Source organism: Oncorhynchus mykiss, chromosome 22 (genome assembly GCF_057628025.1).
Source record: "Oncorhynchus mykiss isolate SJ-2025 chromosome 22, ASM5762802v1, whole genome shotgun sequence".
NCBI classification, from domain to species: domain Eukaryota; kingdom Metazoa; phylum Chordata; class Actinopteri; order Salmoniformes; family Salmonidae; genus Oncorhynchus; species Oncorhynchus mykiss.
In genome coordinates this window covers 18447627-18453626 of record NC_143043.1, presented here as the reverse complement: position 1 = coordinate 18453626, position 6000 = coordinate 18447627, and positions in this window count along the sequence as shown.

The following is a 6000-nucleotide window of genomic DNA, read 5'->3' as shown; positions in this document are numbered from 1 at the left end:
GTGATAAGATAGTGTTCACCTATGCATACAGTCCTGAAACATGTGACCTTTGTGATAAGATAGTGTTCACCTATGCATACAGTCCTGAAACATGTGACCTTTGTGATAAGATAGTGTTCACCTATGCATACACTACTGAAACATGTAACCTTTGTGATAAGATAGTGTTCACCTATGCATACAGTCCTGAAACATGTGACCTTTGTGATAAGATAGTGTTCACCTATGCATACAGTACTGAAACGGTAAAGCCTTCTGATTTACTGTACTCCCACACATACTGTAGATACCTGATATGATCGCAGATTCAATAGATAGATAGCATATCACATTTCCTATTCCTTTTGTACTGGAAGAATGGCACCTTTGTAAGCAAAAATATGTGAAAGAAAGAGAACTCAACCTTCCTTTGAAAGGTATGCAATTCAGTGGAGGCTGCTGAGGGGAGGACGGCTCATAATAATGGCTGGAATGGAGCAAATGGAATCGCATCAAACACATGGTTTCCATGTGTTTGATATATTTGATACCATTACACTAATGCTGCTCCAGCTGTTACCATGAGCCCATCCTCCCCAATTAAGGTCCCACCAACCTTCTGTGGTGCAATTACAATTTCACAATTCCAATGGATGTGGCAAGGCTAGAATTGACACACATGAGACCGAAGAGACTTGTGCTATGGCTAGGCATTTCCAAGTCCCAGAGAGTGACTATAAAATGAATGAAGGGGGAACTCTGACTTTTAGTCAATGTAAAAATGGCATTACTGTTATTATTCAGTCATCTGGAGGGTGCTGAATTTATATCATGGATGCCTCATGCTTAGAATTTTGATGTCTAGTATTTCAATTCTCTCAACATCAGGGATCTGGCCAGGTGTACACCAGGGACTGTGCATTGTGAGGGGTACAGAATGAGGGATATCAAAAAGGAAATGGGATGTTTTTATGGTCCCACTATTGAGTAATATGGGCCATTCAATATATTCATTTTAAGTGACTCGTTTTCTGTACTATAATATGTGCCCGTAAAAAGTGATTGTTTTTATTTGGGAAGATAACAGACACATGCACACACGCAAGAACACACAAACGCGCACACATAGTATTCTCTGGAGACCTCAGATCCCCTGGATCTCTAGAGAGTGTCTGCATTACGTTTGAGTCTCAGCTATCACTGGGGTTTCCCCCTCAAATTCTCTTGGAGTGCCGGGACTTGATGAAGAATCTTTAAACAAATCAACAAAGCAAAAAGCCAATGAAGTGCCATGAATCAACTCTCCATAAAGTTGAGGATGCTGGCGAGGGATGAAGTATGTGCTTGCACTTCGGGAGTAAATGGTTCTCCATCAATTGTGCTGGAATGCTATCCTTGTCCTAGAGTACTGCTTCACATTTCCGAGGAGTGTCCTATTCGGTGGAAATGATATCAATGTTTTGGAATTTCATTTCCAATAACAAGGCTCTTCAGTCTTTGGAGAACAGGGTGCTCTTGGTAAAGTGTTCCATACTTACACGAGGGGAATGAGAGTTAATGAAAGCCAATATCTGTTACAAATTCTGAAACAAGGCCCTTAATAGACCACAAAGATTGGTTGGGAAAATAGGGGCAAGGAGTCATATAGCTACAGACTTGATTGAAGCTAGCATTGGGGGGCGCTCATTCTCACAGTTGGAAGATGAAGTGTTATGGTATTCAGATGTTGTCTGCTTTATTCTTGGTTTTACAGTTAACTCTGAGACACGTGTGCATGCTTTTGCATGCCTACACTCTTTCTCTCTCTCTTTCCCTCTCTCTCTCTCTCTCTGTGTATCCCTCTTTAACTATGAATACATACACTGAGTGTAAAAAACATTAGGAACACCTTCCTAATATTCAGTTGCACCGCCTTTTGTCCTCAGAACAGCCAACGTTCATTGGGGCATGGACTACAAGGTGTCAAAAGCGTTCCACAGGGATGCTGGCCCATGTTGTCTCCAATGCTTCCCACAGTTGTGTCAAGTTGGCTGGATGTCCTTTGGGTGGTGGACCGTTCTTGATACACATGGGAAACTGTTGAGCGTGGAAAAACCCAGCAGCATTGCAGTTCTTGACACAAACCGGTGCACCTGGCACCTACTACCATACCCCGTTCAAAGTTACTTAAATAATTTGTCTTTACCTCTGAATGGCACACACACAATCCATGTCTCAATTGTCTCAAGGCTTAAAAATGCTTCTTTAACCTGTCTCCTCCCCTTCATCTACACTGATTGAAGTGGATTTAACAAGTGGCATCAATAAGGGATCATAGCTTTCACCTGGATTCACCTGGTCGGTCTATGTCATGGGAAGAGCAGGTATTCTTAATGTTTTGGATACTCAGTGAATAAGTCCATTCATTCCTATAGTCTTGTCCTTCAAGCAACCGTACATACTTTTGTATTTGTATTTATTAAGGATCCCCCCTAATTCCTGCCAAGACAGCAGCTACTCTTCCTGGGGTCCAGCAACATTAAGGCAGTTACAGTGTATTCGGAAAGTATTCAGACCCCTTTACTTTTCCATATTTTGTTACATTGCAGCCCTGTTCTAAAATGCATTACATGTCCGCCCCCCCCCCCCCCCCCCCCCCCTCTCATTAATCTAAACACAGTACCACTGTGTTCTTGGGGACCTTCAATGCTGCACACATTTTTTGGTACCCTTCCCCAGATCTGTCCCTGGACACAATCATGGCTTGGTTTTTGCTCTGACATGCACTGTCAACAGTGGGACCTCATATAGACAGGTTTGTGCTTTTCCAAATCATGTCCAATTAATTTAATATACTGGACTCCAATCAAGTTATAGAAATGTCTCAAGGATGATCAGTAGAAACAGGATGCACCTGAGCTCAATTTTGAGTTTAATGGCAAAGGATCAGAATACTTATGTAAATAAGGTATTTCTGTTTTTTAAATCTAAAAAAAAAAAAAAAAAAAAAACATGTTTTTGCTTTGTCATTATTGGGTATGTGTGTAGATTGGTGAGTACATTTTAAAAAACATCAATTTTAGAAGAAGGCTGTAAAGTAACAAAATGTGGAAAAAGTCAAAGGGTCTGAATACAGTACTTTCCGAATGCACTGTATTTACAATCAAAAATATGGCATAATATTACATTTCTTAACACTTTTTACAACACATTAAGTGTGTGCCCTCAGGCCAATACTTTACTACCACATATCTGCAATAGAAAATCCATGTGTACGTGTGTAGAGTTGCGTGTGTTATCATGTGTATGTGTGTGTCTGTGCCTGTGTGTGTTTCTCATAAGGTGTATTTTTATCAGTATTTTTTTAAATCTGATTCTTCTGTGTGCATCAGTTACCTGATGTGGAATATAGTTCCATGAGGTAGTTCTCAGACTGGGATGGTTCCCTTTCATTCCCTGGCCCCTGTAAGTCTATCTATTGACCCTAAGGGTTCTCCATTGTAGCGTCAACACAGTGTCGTCTTTAATTTCCTGGACGAAAGATCGGTCAATAAAAATCATCTTAGCATTTGATGTTAAGGGGAAAGTGTATTTTGGTTTGGCACTAATTGGGACACAACATATCTATCCAATGGAGTATGTCCATGTTCAATCCTAAACAGTTTACAGTATATGAAAAACTGGATTCAATTAGTTTATTTGGATTTATAAACTTTCAAGGTAAAGTTATTGTATAAATGTGTGTTTTGTGGAATCTCCAGGGAAGATGGTTTGATATCTAGGTAATGGGTCAATCAAGCAAATGTAATTGTGTAGGGTTTTTTATTTAATTTGATAGAGCTCCAAGACCCACAAAATGTGTTGAAATACACTTCGGATAAACGGTGGCCAGAACAAAACAGAACAGAAAAAGCTGTGGTCTAAGGCACTGCATCTCAGTGCAAGAGGCGTCACTACAGTCCCTGGTTTGATTCCAGGCTGTATCACATCCGGCTGTGATTGGGAGTCCCATAGGGTGGCACACAATTGGCCCAGCGTTGTCTGGGTTTGGCCGGGGTAGGCCTTCATTGTAAATAAGATTTTGCTCTTAACTGACTTGCCTGGTTAAGTAAATAAAAATATGTCAAAACAGAAGCTGAACTATCATTGTGTTGGGATCAGTATGGGAGAGTGCATTCCTTAATCCCGCCATCTCTCATACGTCTGAAATGTTCAAGAATAAAGCACAGTCTCCAGCCATCTTTCAATTCATGCTCGACTGATAAATGATCTCAGAATTGAGTGACTCCACTTCAAGCCTAAGGTTGCCTGTGTGAAAATAGCTCACGTACCGGGATGTTTGTGAAAGTACATTTTGAGGAAGTCAAACCCAGTATGAGGACTTTTGACAAAAGTCCTGATCCACACCACTGTGTGGTGAAAGTACTAGCAGCATAACCTTTTGGCTAGGGGGCTATGGATCATTCACAGTGCTTCATTCATGTCAGTGGCCGCAGCTTGGAAATGTAGTCCATCCATAAACAAAAATGACTATAAAACAAGTAATGATGAACGTTGCGTAAGTGCATCATATTTCTGGCAGTATTGGAATTGAGGTTGAACCTCACCATGACTTTAGGATCATATTCTACTACACACTAAATAAGTGAACTTGACATTACTTTAGGTTATTGGGAACTGAGGTGAAACAATGGTGTAAGTATTGAGCAGAGGAGGCTGGTGGTAGGAGCTATAGGAGGATGGGGTCACTGTAATGGCTGGAATGGAATAAATGGAATGGTATCAAACACATTTAACATCCTTCCATCAGCCTCCTCTGGCCTTGAGAGACATTTCATGGTGTCTTGAGATACTCATCAAAATAATGCTATGTCTTGAGAATACAGTGATCATAAACTGACTTAAGATGTTGCAGTTTCAAGACATCTTAAGATGTCTTCACATTTTTTACAAATATCTTTTGTAAGCTGGGTATGTAAGCAGATCTGATCCACTCAATGTCTCGTCAACATTTGACATTTTAATACAAGCCGTTTATAATAGGCATTTATGGTTTCCCAAAATGGTGTGGGCACCCGCCGTGTCAAGAAAGATCAATTCGTATTATAAGAACTTATACATTATAATCATTTTGCAGACCATGACAGGAGCAATTAGGGTTAAGTGCCTTGCTCAAGGGCACATCGGCAGATTGCTCACCTAATCGTCTCGGGGATTCAAACCAGCAACCGTTTGGTCACCGGCCCAATGCTCTTAACCGCTAGGTTACCTGCTGCATACCATGGTCAACATATGCCTTTGCAGAGGACTGTATTACATTGTCCTATTCTCATCTTTAGTGGTAAGGAATGTTACTGCAATCACTGACATGTTGTGAAATTCCCACCCCTGCAAGACACTGCAAACAAATCTGTTGTGACCTCTGTTAAGCGCTCTGCTATTGGCAAAGACACATTTCTTTCCTCCTAAAATGCAGTGGATTCTGAGGTCACGGTCATTTTGCCCATATCCCCATTAGCAGACAATGTTTGTGTCCTCATCCCACTGTACTAACACTGCACATTGAGGCGGAGGCCTCTCTCTCTCAGTTATATCAATAGATTGCTAGATGTGGGTCAAAGTGGACGCTTTTGAATGGGAGGATGATAGGAATACTTCCCAGTGTGATCAAAACGAAAGGTATTGACAAAGCCAAATAGACCCATCTCTCAGATGCCTAACCAGAGCGAACTGATCTTCCATGGAAATAAGTGTTAACGTGGCTACACCTGCTCCAGCACTTTTGTGCCTCCTTACAAAGGAGCATTTGGAGGGACGTATTGGACTCAGATTCAATTAACTTGTCTGATAATAAGGGAAAAAGTGAGGTAGTTAGCTATTCAAGTCTGAGGTCCAGAGGTATGATTGACGTTAGTCTTGATTCAACCCAGCATGAAAAGAAGAGCTAAGTAAACAAATAGAATGCTCTCGAATAATATTCCCTGTCCAAGTCCAATCCACTTTCTTCTGGAATCAACCCCCATATTTTCTGGAATTGCAAAA